Genomic DNA, 15,095 nt, shown 5'->3' with positions numbered 1-15,095 from the left:
AGGGGTTGAATGGATTCTGTCTCGACTGTAAGAGTACGCATCCTGCTATGCTAGAGCTGTCTGAAGAAGCTCCCTCACCCTTCGTGTTTCGACTGCTGTCGGAGAATCGCCTTCCATCGGGAGAGCCGCCAAATGAGCCGACGCAGCAATGAGGTTTTCCAAAGGATTGGAGAAGTGACCCGGTGGTGTTGGCACATAATGAGGCGGAGCGGTATACATGCGAGGTGGCTCCATGGCCCGCGGCTGAATCGGTGCTCCGGGTGTTGTGATCCGATTTCCTTCCGGTGGGTTACTTGGACCGGTCCCAGGTGTATGGAAAAGGTTCCTAGGATCGAGCGTCAGAGGTAAACGTGATTGAGTTTTCTGATGCCTCCTCCTCATGACCTCATTTGACGCGTTCAGATCCACCGAGAGCCGGAAAGTCTCCGCTTGAAGCTGCTGAGCAGGAGCGTCCAAAGCCGCCCGCTTCGCGGCCATCCTGACCTCCTCAGCTGCTAAGTTTTCCTTGGCCTGTGCCATCTCTTTGTGTACCCGTGCCACTTCCGCATCATGCTGAACTTTATCCGCCGGCTCTACCATGGCCGTCAACTTACCCGTGAGGTCAATTAGTATCGGAGCCAGGGAGCGCGCGGGGTCTCCTGACCCGGCGGCTGCCGACCCGGTGGTCGTTGCTGCCACAGCCGTGGAGTTCTGCTCGGGCTGGGTGCCTGCCATGAAGACTCCGGCTCATTTCGGTGGCTCAAAGGGGTCCCGAATACTGCTGCCATCGGAACAGCCCCCAAGCATGCCAACCTGTAGCTGACACAACGAGTCCGTCTCGCCTGTTGATGATGTAGCGTCAGAACAGATGGCCGTCTCACCGCCATCCACTGATCCTTCTGAGTATTCACCTCCTGGATGCAACCCACAAAAGCATGTTTTACGGCGGGTCGGGCCCGGGCGGGTTGCGCGCGCTGAGCCGTCTCGATGATGTCGGTGCAGATGTCCGGCTCAGGGCCTGATTCGCCGATCCGGCCGATGAAGACATGAATCCCGCCGAAGGGGACCCGGTACTCATACTCAATTGAGCCGGCCTCGGGGCCCCAGCCTTCGTCGTCGATGTAGAGCTTGCCGTCGCGACTCTTGGTCATCCGGCCCACAACATATCCCTTGAGCCCTTCGAAGCTGCCCTTCAAGAACTCAAATCCACCGTGCGCTGGCCCCACGGTGGGCGTCAACTATTGTGGTATTGTCACAGCAGATGTCCTAGCAAAAGGACTTAGTCGTAGGGCCATCGCAACTAGGAAGCTTAAAGGGGTTAATCGGGACAAAGGACACGAGAGATTTTATACTAGTTCGGCCCCTTACGATGAAGGTAAAAGCCTACGTCTAGCTGTGTTGGGATTGCTGGGGTTTCGATCACCAAGAGGCTAATCCGCCGGCTTGGTTATAGATCTCTTGTTTCTTGCCCTAAGCCGCCACCGGGTCGTCCCCTTATATACACGGGTTGACGCCTGGCGGCCTACAGAGTCCCGACCGGCTCATAAAGCGTGTCCAGCTTGGTGACTTATTTTACATGCCTTTCCTTACAAGTCTTTCCTTACATACAGCGATTTACAATATTGGGCCTTAAGCCGCCTCTGGGCTTAGGCCTTCTATAAGCTTTAATAAACTATCGCCTTGACTGTTTTCTGGGCTTCCTTTGTGACCCGTCATTGGGACTGACCCGGCCCCTCCTAGGCGGGTCATAACTGATAGCTATATCCCAAACAAATACCCAACCCCGTCGAAGAGAAAAGGAAAAGATTTTCCCAAGAGCAAGAGAGTGCTAGAAAGGATGTCGAGCGTGCCTTTGGTGTTTTGCAATCTCAATGGGGCATCGTCTGGTATCCTACTAATACTTGGAGCACGCGGAAACTATGGGAGGTGACGACTGCTTGTGTGAGCATGCACAATATGATCGTAGAAGACGAGCGCCTGGAACATCTGTATGATCAAGGCTTTCAGTTTCAAGGTGAGAATATTGTGCCTGAGCATGGAGTAGCAGCAACATTTGAGCAGTTCACTCAGTTTCATGAAGACATGCGTGATTGGGAAACTCACGTGCAACTGCAAAATGATTTGGTTGAGCATATGTGGACTCATGTTGGCAACCAATAGATGTATCTTCTTTTATTCGTTTGCAAAACTATGTGAAACATTTTTATTTGTATTTGGCTTGTAAAACTATACTATTTATTTGGGCGGCTAAACTATTTTGCTTGTTAAATTTTCGTTTCACAATATGTTGTAATGCAAATCAATGTAAAATTGGGCGGCCAGCCGGTTAGGCCTGCACATATGGGTCGGCGCGTTGGGCGCGCTGCCGACCCATATGAAAAACAGGGCGGACGTCAGGCGGGTGGCCGACCCAAACGGACAAAAAGCGGACGAAATCGCCGTCCGTTTGGGTCGGCCTGTTGGAGTTGCTCTAAGATACAGCATCACGTACAATGCTTGCTAGGGGTAAAAAAACATAAGTACAATGCTTGCATAACGATTTTTCTTTTATGATCACACTTTCTCCAAACAGTGCACTTACAAAGATCCTTCGTTCCAAAGAGGCCTTGGATGTGAGCCACATCAAAGCAAGTTTATACTCTCTCCATCCTAAAATAAGTGTCTCAACTTTGTACTAGCTCTAGTACAAAGGTGTACTAAGTACTGGTGATGTTACAAAAGTAAAGGTAGTCCATAGGACCCTTTGTTTCTGCGGTTTAACTTTTGCTGAGAGATAATTTCATTCTCTTTTTACATGTCAGCGATAAGTCTGTAGCCTGACAAACAGTTAGTAACAGTGCACCTTTTACGTGTCCTAGTTAATTTGGGAAACGTTCTCGCTTCCCGTAGGAAGCCGTGTCGATCTATTAATAAGAACCCCTATCGTGGCTTACAAATTAATGTCGGAATAAGAACCCCTATCGTGGCTTACAAATTAATGTCGGAATAAGAACCCCTATCGTGGCTTACAAATTAATGTCGGAATAAGAACCCCTAGCGTGGCTTACAAATTAATGTCGGTCAATAGCATATGACAAATAGATTGCAATCAGGAGAGATAAACATGGTTTGAATACATGAGATAATAACAAACTCCAACTCTACCATCTCATCTAACACCCTCTCTGAAGGATCGAGTTGGCGACTTAGTGGTTGAATAGGTCCCGCAAAGTTTAAGCTATTCTTCACAAGTTTTATGGAAAGTGTGGATAATTAAGGTTCTCCTAAATGCAACTATGTGATGAGCAACCTATATTATGATAAGCAAGCGTAAACAACAATATAAATAACGCAAATGACAAAGCAAATGTACAAAAATAACCAAGGCACACATAGACAAAGATGCCCACTAGTAGCAATGAGTTATATTGATCTCCACTAGATGTCACTCTTGGGGATGCTCCGGATCTAGAGGGCTCTAGATGTTAACCACATAACCTTTGGGCCAAGGCTACGGGCAGCTCGGATTCCGGGCCAGACTCCGCAGGCCTCCAGTTGAAACCATCTACTAATCTCAACAAAATGCTACTCAGGAGGGCGAGCGTGATTCTGGGTGCCTTAGATTCAGTCCGAAACCTCCAAGCTAGCCTTTAGGCCACATAGAAAAAGGCGGGATGCGACTTTTGAAGGCTTATCTCTCTGGATTTTCCGTGGCTCTTTTAAATAGAATATGGGAGGTGGTTTATGGGTGTATCGAGAGGATATGATTCCACTCCAAGTTCATCATGTGATCCCTATTTTTAGTTATGACTTTCCTACGGCTCAAGAATAAGAATAAGATATATCCCATAAAGGGAATATATTAATATCATGAAGATACTAATTACACCCGGCCTCTGCATACGTGCTATGATACACATACCCCAAGGTGACAATAATTGGGATTCTTTCGAGTGATTATCATAGTTTGAGGAGTTCATGTATTCACTATGTGTTAATGCTTTGTTCCAGTTCTCTATTAAAATGAGGCCTTAATATCCCTTAGTTTTCTGATGGACCACGTTACCACGGGAGGGTAAGACAAAAGATGTCATGCAAGTTCTTATCATAAGCGTGTATGACTATATACGAAATACATGCCTACATTATATTGATGAATTGGAGCTAGTTTTGTGTCGCCCTGGGTTATAACTGTTACATGATGAATGTTATCCAACATAGCCACCGATCCAGTGCCTACGAGCTTTTCACATATTGATCTTTGCTAAGTTACTATTTTGCTGCTGCTGTCACAATCACTATAAAACTGCTACTGATGCTGCTACTGTTACCATTACTGTTGCTATCCTTACCACTATTATCAAACCATCATATTACTTTGCTACTAATCACTTGTTGCAGATATTTAGTTCTCCAGGATTGATTGAATTGACAACTCAACTGCTAATACTCGTGAATATTCTTTGGCTCCCCTTGTGTCAAATCAATAATTTTGGGTTGAATACTCTACCCTCGAAAACTGTCGCGATCCCCTATACTTGTGGGTTATCAATGAGGTTCACAATGGAGCATCCTACGATCATCCCCATATACTCTACAACTACTCCCAAGCCCCAAGAGGACATATGGCGATACCTCGAGTATATGCCATTGGACACAACGTGAACCTGCTCCTAAATGCTTCCCCTTTCCATTCATGCGAGACATGGTTGCTACCTAATGCAAAGACACTACATGTGCTCAGGAACCGAGGCGACAGCCATGGAGAATTTCGAAGCATAGGACAACCACACGGAAGCAGATCAAGAAGTGCCTCAAGTGGAGTCGACGTGGAGTTACAGCGGTCGGACATCCGGCAGGAGCCCTGGCATCCGGCGCCACCAAGCAGAGGAAGACCAGAGAGAAACAGACGCTCGACAACTCTACAACGGCCAGACATCCATACGACCCCAGACATCCAACACTCGAGGAACAGCCGGACATCCGGCGCCAACCTGGATATTCGGCCCTGACTATCCAAAGAAGGGAAGAATCGGCCTGCCTCCAGCGCCCCAAGTCGGGCCGGACATCCAGCGCCTCCACATAGTTGTGCCAAGTGCACATGTCAGCTCCCCTCACCCCTACATCCCTAGACTATAAATAGACCTTCTCCTCCTCCTTCTAGGGTTAGCAAAGGATTAGCTCAAGATAGAGATAGAGCTTTTCTCATCCACTTACCCCTACTCCAATGGAGATCAAGGCCTCCATGTGATAAGACCCCCCAAGTGGATTCAAGACCTTTTCATGGGAAGATCCTTCTAGGATTCAAGACCTCTCTCCTTCAAGGATTGGGATGAAGTAACTACCCTTTGTATCCTCTTGTGTTGACTGTGGATTTAGCACATGCGTGATTTGGATCTTCTTGATTGAGTGTTTCCTTCTCGTGTTCTTCGCGGGATCCCCCTCCAATCGTGAAAGATCGACCAAATAGAGTTCCACCCTACATCACAAGGGCTTCTCCTCAATCTTGTGTGAACCACTCATCCAAGACATAGGTGTCTCCGAGTCATGATGGAAGTGCACGGTGGCATAAAAATGGCGAATAAGCTCGGGGCAATTCATAGTAATGAGCTTGTACACATCAACAGGCTTGCAACAATCATTGATGTTGGGGAAGTCATCGGGATCTCCATTTATGTACTCAATATCCATAGTCTTTTGAAACATAACTTGAGTCTTGTGTATTTGGAATATATCATGCCACCATATTTCTTGCTCATTTGTCCAAAATCGACCATAAATGGTGGTGACTACTATAAGGATTTGCCATTCCCGACACTGTGATCGTGATGATTCCAAAGGTTAATACACCAAAAAAGGTAGCCCAATTTAGGCCTGTCAGCTTATGTAATGTGGTATATAAAATAATTGCAAAAGTGGTGGCTTCTCGCTTGAAGGTTTTCCTGCCAGATATTATTAGCCCAACTCAAAGTGCCTTCGTGCCCGGCAGACTGATAACAGATAATATTTTAGTAGCATATGAGTGTTTTCATACAATCAAGAATAAAAGAGAAGGTAGAGAGGGTTTGTGCGCTATAAAACTTGATATGCACAAAGCTTATGACAGAGTTCAATGGCCTTTTTTGAAAGAAATTATGTTGCGACTGGGTTTCCGTCAAGATTGGGTTAATTTTATTATGCAATGTGTTTCAACGGTCGAGTATAGAGTAAGGATTAATGCGGAGGAAAGTGAGAGCTTCAAGCCTACAAGGGGTTTGAGACAAGGAGACCCGTTGTCACCATACCTCTTCTTGTTGTGCACTGAGGGTTTGAACGCTCTACTTACACATGCAGAGGAAAATGGGAAAATTTCAAGAGTAAGAGTCTGTAGAGACGCTCCACCTATCACAAATCTTCTCTTTGCAGATGATTCTCTGATTCTTATGAAAGCCAACCAACACAGTGTGGAAGATCTCAAAGCAGTGCTAGATTTATATTGTGAGGCTTCGGGACAATTGGTAAGTGTTGAAAAATCCAGCATTTTCTTCAGCCCAAACAGAAAGGTGGAAATAAGAGAACAGTTGTGTACAAAGCTGAATATAATGACGGAGGCTCTCAGTATTAAGTATTGGGGTTTGCCAGCAAACATGGGAATAGATAAAACAGACTGTTTCCAATTTCTGATTGAACGTATTGTTAAGAAAATTAGTGCTTGGAAGGAAAAATTACTATCTGCCGGGAGGAGATCCTGCTCAAGGCTGTGATCCAAGCCATACCCACCTATGCAATGTCGGTCTTTAAAATTCCTAAAAAAAATTGTAAACGAATCATTGACGCGATAGCGCATTTCTGGTGGGGAGACGAGGAGAATCAGAAGAGGATGCATTGGATGTCCTGGTGGAATGTAACACCCATGATGCGGCTATATCTCCCACGTGTCGAGGCACGACTTAGAGGCATAACCGCATGGTGGTTTTGTCGCAAGAGGGACAATCTTCACACAATCCCATGTACTGAATAAGAAAGGGATAAAGAGTTGGCTTACAATCGCCACTTCACACAAATAACAAGTTAAACATACATCATCCAGAGTACAATCAAGGTCTGACTACGGAACCAAAATAAAGGAAGACAACCCCAAATGCTAGATCCCCGATCGTCCCAAGTGGGCACCACTACTGATCAACCGGAAAAGACACAAAATAACGATCAAGATCTTCATCGAGCTCCAACTTCAGCTCGGTTGCGTCACCTGCACTGGTATCATCGGCACCTGCAACTGCTTTGGAAGTATCTGTGAGCCACGAGGACTCAGCAATCTCACACCCGCGAGATCAAGACTATTTAAGCTTATGGGTAGGGTAAGGTAAAGAGGTGGAGCTGCAGCAAGCGCTGAGCAAATATAGTGGCTAACATACGCAAATAAGAGTAAGATGAGAAACTAGGCAACGGTCGTGAAACTAGAGTGATCAAGAAGTGAACCTAAAACTACTTATGTTCAAGCATAACACAAGACCGTGTTCACTTCCCGGACTCCGCCGGAAAGAGACCATCACGGCTACACACGCGGTTGATTCATTTTAATTAAGTCAAGTATCAAGTTCCCTACAACCAGATATTAACAAATTCCCATCTGCAACATAACCGCAGGCACGACTCTCGAAAGTTTAAACCCTGCAGGGGTTTCCCAACTTAGCCCATCACAAGCTCTCACGATCAACGAAGGATATTCCTTCTCCCGGAACAACCCGATCAGACTCGGAATCTCGGTTACAAGACATTTCGACAATAGTAAAACAAGACCGGCAAAGCCGCCCGAATGTGCCGACAAATCCCGATAGGAGCTGCACATATCTCGTTCTCAGGGCACACCAGATAGGTTAAGCTACGAGTAAAACCAGCCCTCAAGTTTCCCCGAGATGGCTGTTGGGTTTCATAGTAATTTCAAAAAAATTCCTACGCTCACGCAAGATCATGGTGATGCATAGCAACGAGAGGGGAGAGTATGATCTACGTACCCTTGTAGATCGACAACGGAAGCGTTTGGTTGATGTAGTCGTACGTCTCCACGGCCCGACCGATCAAGCACCGAAACTACGGCACCTCCGAGTTCTAGCACACGTTCAGCTTGATGACGATCCCCGGACTCCGATCCAGCAAAGTATCGGGGAAGAGTTCCGTCAGCACGACGGCGTGGTGACGATCTTGATGTACTACCGTCGCAGGGCTTCGCCTAAGCACCGCTATAATATTATCGAGGACTATGGTGGAAGGGGGCACCGCACACGGCTAAGAATATGATCACGTGGATCAACTTGTGTCTCTAGGGGTGCCCCTGCCTCCGTATATAAAGGTTCAAGGGAGGGGGGCCGGCCGGCCAAGGTGTGGCGCGCCAGGAGGAGTCCTACTCCTTCTGGGAGTAGGACTCCCCCCCTTTCCTAGTTTGGAATAGGATTCGTGGAGGGGGGGAAAGAGGAGAGAGAGCAGGAAAGGGGGTTAGGCCCACTAAGGCCCATATACCTCCCGGGGGGTTCCGGTAACCTCCCGGTACTCCGGTAAAATCCCGATTTCACCCGGAACACTTCCGATATCCAAACATAGGCTTCCAATATATCAATCTTTATGTCTCGACCATTTCAAGACTCCTCGTCATGTCCGTGATCACATCCGGGACTCCGAACAACCTTCGGTACATCAAAATGCATAAACTCATAATATAACTGTCATCGTAACCTTAAGCGTGCGGACCCTACGGGTTCGAGAACAATGTAGACATGACCGAGACACATCTCCGGTCAATAACCAATAGCGGGACCTGGATGCCCATATTGGCTCCTACATATTCTACGAAGATCTTTATCGGTCAGACCGCATAACAACATACGTTGTTCCCTTTGTCATCCGGTATGTTACTTGCCCGAGATTCGATCGTCGGTATCTCAATACCTAGTTCAATCTCGTTACCGGCAAGTCTCTTTACTCGTTCCGTAATACATCATCCCGCAACTAACTCATTAGTTGCAATGCTTGCAAGGCTTAAGTGATGTGCATTACCGAGAGGGCCCAGAGATACCTCTCCGACAATCGGAGTGACAAATCCTAATCTCGAAATACGCCAACCCAACATGTACCTTTGGAGACACCTGTAGAGCACCTTTATAATCACCCATTTATGTTGTGACGTTTGGTAGCACACAAAGTGTTCCTCCGGCAAACGGGAGTTGCATAATCTCATAGTCATAGGAACATGTATAAGTCATGAAGAAAGCAATAGCAACATACTAAACGATCGGGTGCTAAGCTAATGGAATGGGTCATGTCAATCAGATCATTCACCTAATGATGTGATCCCGTTAATCAAATAACAACTCTTTGTCCATGGTTAGGAAACATAACCATCTTTGATTAACGAGCTAGTCAAGTAGAGGCATACTAGTGACACTCTGTTTGTCTATGTATTCACACATGTATTATGTTTCCGGTTAATACAATTCTAGCATGAATAATAAACATTTATCATGATATAAGGAAATAAATAATAACTTTATTATTGCCTCTAGGGCATATTTCCTTCAGTCTCCCACTTTGCACTAGAGTCAATAATCTAGTTCACATCACCATGTGATTTAACACTAATAGTTCATATGTTTATGTGATTAGTTCACATCTTCATGTGACCAACACCCAAAGGGTTTACTAGATTCAGTAATCTAGTTCACATCGCTATGCGATTAACACCCAAAGAGTACTAAGGTGTGATCATGTTTTGCTTGTGAGAGAAGTTTAGTCAACGGGTCTGCCACATTCAGATCCGTATGTATTTTGCAATTTACTATGTCAACAATGCTCTGCACAGAGCTACTCTAGCTAATTGCTCCCACTTTCAATATGTATCCAGATTGAGACTTAGAGTCATCTGGATTAGTGTCAAAACTTGCATCGACGTAACCCTTTACGACGAACCTTTTTGTCACCTCCATAATCGAGAAACATATCCTTATTCCACTAAGTATAATTTTGACCGCCGTCCAGTGATCTACTCCTAGATCACTATTGTACTACCTTGCCAAAATCAGTGTAGGGTATACAATAGATCTGGTACATAGCATGGCATACTTTATAGAACCTATGGCTGAGGCATAGGGAATGACTTTCATTCTCTTTCTATCTTCTGTCGTGGTCGGGTTTTGAGTCTTACTCAATTTCACACCTTGTAACACAGACAAGAACTCTTCCTTTGACTGTTCTATTTTGACTACTTCAAAATCTTGTCAAGTATGTACTCATTGAAAAAAACTTATCAAGCGTCTTGATCTATCTCTATAGATCTTGATGCTCAATATGTAAGCAGCTTCACCGAGGTCTTTCTTTGGAAATCCTTTCAAACACTCCTTTATGCTTTGCAGAATAATTCTACATTATTTCCGATCAACAATATGTCATTCACATATACTTATCAGAAATGTTGTAGTGCTCCCACTCACTTTCTTGTAAATACAGGCTTCACCGCAAGTCTGTATAAAACTATATGCTTTGATCAACTTATCAAAGCGTATATTCCAACTCCGAGATGCTTGCACCAGTCCATAGATGGATCGCTGGAGCTTGCATATTTTGTTAGCACCTTTAGGATTGACAAAACCTTCTGGTTGTATCATATACAACTCTTCTTTAATAAATCCATTAAGGAATGCAGTTTTGTTTATCCATTTGCCAGATTTCATAAAATGCGGCAATTGCTAACATGATTCGGACAGACTTAAGCATAGATACGAGTGAGAAACTCTCATCGTAGTCAAACACCTTGAACTTGTCGAAAAACCTTTTGCGACAAGTTCTAGCTTTGTAGATAGTAACACTACTATCCAGCGTCCGTCTTCCTTGAAGATCCATTTTATTCTCATGCTGCCGGAATCATCGGCAAGGTCAACCAAAGTCCATAACTTGTTTCTCATACATGGATCATATCTCAGATTTCATGGCCTCAAACCATTTCGTGGAATCTGGGCCATCACCATCGCTTCTTCATAGTTCGTCAGGTTCGTCATGGTCAAGTAGCATGACCTCCAGAACAGGATTACCGTACCACTCTGGTGCGGATCTCACTCTGGTTTACCTACGAGATTCGGTAGTAACTTGATCTGAAGTTACATGATCATCATCATTAGCTTCCTCACTAATTGGTGTAGTAGTCACAGGAACAGATTTTTGTGATGAACTACTTTCCAATAAGGGAGAAGGTTACAATTACCTTATCAAGTTCTACTTTCCTCCCACTCACTTCTTTCGAGAGAAACCTCCTTCTCTAGAAAGGATCCATTCTTAGCAACGAATGTCTTGCCTTTGGATCTGTGATAGAAGGTGTACCCAACAGTAACTTTTTGGGTATCCTATGAAGACACACTTTTCCGATTTGGGTTTGAGCTTATCAGGATGAAACTTTTTCACATAAGCATTGCAACCCCAAACTTTAAGAAACGACAACTTTGGTTTCTTGCCAAACCACAGTTCATACGGTGTCGTCTCAACAGATTTAGATGGTGCCCTTTTAACGTGAATGCAGCTGTCTCTAATGCATAACCCCAAAACGATAGTGGTAGATCGGTAAGAGACATCATAGATTGCACTATATCCAATAAAGTACGGTTATGACGTTCGGACACACCATTATGCTGTGGTGTTCCATGTGGCATGAGTTTGTGAAACTATTCCACATTGTTTTAATTGAAGACCAAACTCGTAACTCAAATATTTGTCTCCGCGATCAGATCGTAGAAACTTTATTTTCTTGTCACGATGATTTTCCACTTCACTCTGAAATTCTTTGAACTTTTCAAATGTTTCAGACTTATGTTTCATCAAGTAGATATACCCATATCTGCTCAAATCATCTGTGAAGTTCAGAAAATAACGATACTTGCCGTGAGCCTTAACACTCATCGGACCGCATACATCAGTATGTATTATTTCCAATAAGTCAGTTGCTCGCTCCGGAGAACGGAGTCTTAGTCATCTTGCCCATGAGGCATGGTTCGCAAGCATCAAGTGATTCATAATCAAAAAACCCATCAAGCATGGAGTTTCTTCATGCGCTTTACACCAATATGACCTAAACGGCAGTGCTACAAATAGTTGCAACTATCATTTATTAACTTGCATCTTTGGTTTCATATTATGATTATGTGTATCACTATTGATCGAGATCCAACGAACTATTTTCATTGGGTGTGTAACCATATAGGTTTTATTCATGGTAAACAGAACAACAATTTTATTCTCTTTACTTAAATGAATAAACGTATTACAATAAAACATGATCAAATCATATTCATGCTAACGCAAACACCAAAATAACACTTATTCAGGTCAACACTAATCCGAAAGTATAGGAGTGTGCGATGATGATCATATCAATCTTGAAAACCAACTTCCAACACACATCCGTCACTTCACCCTTAAACTAGTCTCTGTTTATCTGCACTCTCCGTTTCGAGTTACTAATCTTATAGCAACCTGAACTAGTATCAAATTACTGAGGGGTTGCTAAACACTAGTAAAGTACACATCATAACTGTATATCAAATATACTTATGGTTCACTTTGCATCCTTCTTATCTGCCATACTGGGGTAGTTCCGCTCAGTGACCACAGTCCCTTTGCAGTAGAAACACTTAGTCTCAGGCTTAGGACCAGACTTGGGCTTCTTCACTTGAGCAGCAACTTGCTTGCTGTTCTTCTTGAAGTTCCCCTTTTTCCCTCTGCCCTTTTCTTGAAACTAGTGGTCTTGTCTACCATCAACACTTGATGTTTTTCTCGATTTCTACCTTCGTCAATTTCCGCATTACGAAGAGCTTGGGAATCGTTTCCGTTATCCCTTGCATATCATAGTTCATCACGAAGTTCTACTAACTTGGTGATGGTGACTAGAGAATTCTATCAATCACTATCTTATCTGGAAGATTAACTCCCACTTGATTCAAGCGATTGTAGTACTCGGACAATCTGGGCACATGCTCACTAGTTGAGCGATTCTCCTCCATCTTTTAGCTATAGAACTTGTTGGAGACTTCATATCTCTCAACTCGGGTATTTGCTTGAAATATTAACTTCAACTCCTGGAACATCTCATATGCTCCATGACGTTCAAAACGTCTTTGAAGTCCCGATTCTAAGCCATTAAGCATGGTGCACTAAACTATCAAGTAGTCATCATATTGAGCTAGCCAAACGTTCATAACGTCTGCATATGCTCCTGCAATAGGTCCGTCACCTAGCGGTGCATCAAGGACATAATTCTTCTGTGCAGCAATGAGGATAAACCTCAGATCACGGATCCAATCCGCATCATTGCTACTAACATCTTTCAACACAATTTTCTCTAGGAACATATCAAAATAAACACAGGGAAGCAACAACGCGAGCTATTGATCTACAACATAATTTGCAAAATACTACCAGGATTAAGTTCATGATAAATTTAAGTTCAATTAATCATATTACTTAAGAACTCCCACTTAGATAGACATCCCTCTAATCCTCTAAGTGATTACGTGATCCAAATCAACTAAACCATGTCCGATCATCACGTGAGATGGAGTAGTTTCATTGGTGAACATCATTATGTTGATCATATCTACTATATGATTCACGCTCGACCTTTCGGTCTCCGTGTTCCGAGGCCATATCTGTATATGCTTGGCTCGTCAAGTATAACATGAGTATTCCGCGTGTGCAACTGTTTTGTACCCGTTGTATTTGAACGTAGAGCCTATCACACCCGATCATCACGTGGTGTCTCAGCACGAAGAACTTTCGCAACGGTGCATACTCAGGGAGAACACTTCTTGATAATTAGTGAGAGATCATCTTATAATGCTACCGTCAATCAAAGCAAGATAAGATGCATAAAAGATAAACATCACATGCAATCAATATAAGTGATATGATATGGCCATCATCATCTTGTGCTTGTGATCTCCATCTTCGAAGCACCGTCGTGATCACCATCGTCACTGACACGACACCTTGATCTCCATCGTAGCATCGTTGTCATCTCACCAGTCTTATGCTTCCACGACTATCGCTACCGCTTAGTGATAAAGTAAAGCATTACAGCGCGATTGCATACAATAAAGCGACAACCATATGGCTCCTGCCAGTTGCCGATAACTCGGTTACAAAACATGATCATCTCATACAATAAAATTCAGCATCATGTCTTGACCATATCACATCACAACATGCCCTGCAAAAACAAGTTAGACGTGCTCTACTTTGTTGTTGCAAGTTTTATGTGGCTGCTACGGGCTTAAGCAAGAACCAATCTTACCTACGCATCAAAACCACAACGATAGTTTGTCAAGTTGGTGCTGTTTTAACCTTCGCAAGGACCGGGCGTAGCCACACACGGTTCAACTAAAGTTGGAGAAAATGTCACCCGCAAGCCACCTATGTGCAAAGCACGTCGGGAGAACCGATCTCGCGTAAGCGTACGCGTAATGTCGGTCTGGGACGCTTCGTCCAACAATACCGCCAAACCAAAGTATGACATGCTGGTAAGCAGTATGACTTATATCGCCCACAACTCACTTGTGTTCTACTGTGCATATAACATCAACATATAAAACCTAGGCTCAGATGCCACTGTTGGGTTTCGTAGTAATTTCAAAAAAATTCCTATGCTCACGCAAGATCATGGTGATGCATAGCAACGAGAGGGGAGAGTATGATCTACGTACCCTTGTAGATCGACAACGGAAGCGTTTGGTTGATGTAGTCGTACGTCTCCACGGCCCGACCGATCAAGCACCGAAACTACGGCACCTCCGAGTTCTAGCACACGTTCAGCTTGATGACGATCCCCGGACTCCGATCCAGCAAAGTATCGGGGAAGAGTTCCGTCAGCACGACGGCGTGGTGACGATCTTGATGTACTACCGTCGCAGGGCTTCGCCTAAGCACCGCTATAATATTATCGAGGACTATGGTGGAAGGGGGCACCGCACACGGCTAAGAATATGATCACGTGGATCAACTTGTGTCTCTAGGGGTGCCCCTGCCTCCGTATATAAAGGTTCAAGGGAGGGGGGCCGGCCGGCCAAGGTGTGGCGCGCCAGGAGGAGTCCTACTCCTTCTGGGAGTAGGACTCCCCCCTTTCC

The sequence above is a fragment of the Triticum urartu genome, chromosome 4 (genome assembly GCF_003073215.2).
Source record: "Triticum urartu cultivar G1812 chromosome 4, Tu2.1, whole genome shotgun sequence".
Classification (NCBI taxonomy): domain Eukaryota; kingdom Viridiplantae; phylum Streptophyta; class Magnoliopsida; order Poales; family Poaceae; genus Triticum; species Triticum urartu.
Note: the sequence above shows the minus strand (reverse complement) of the source record.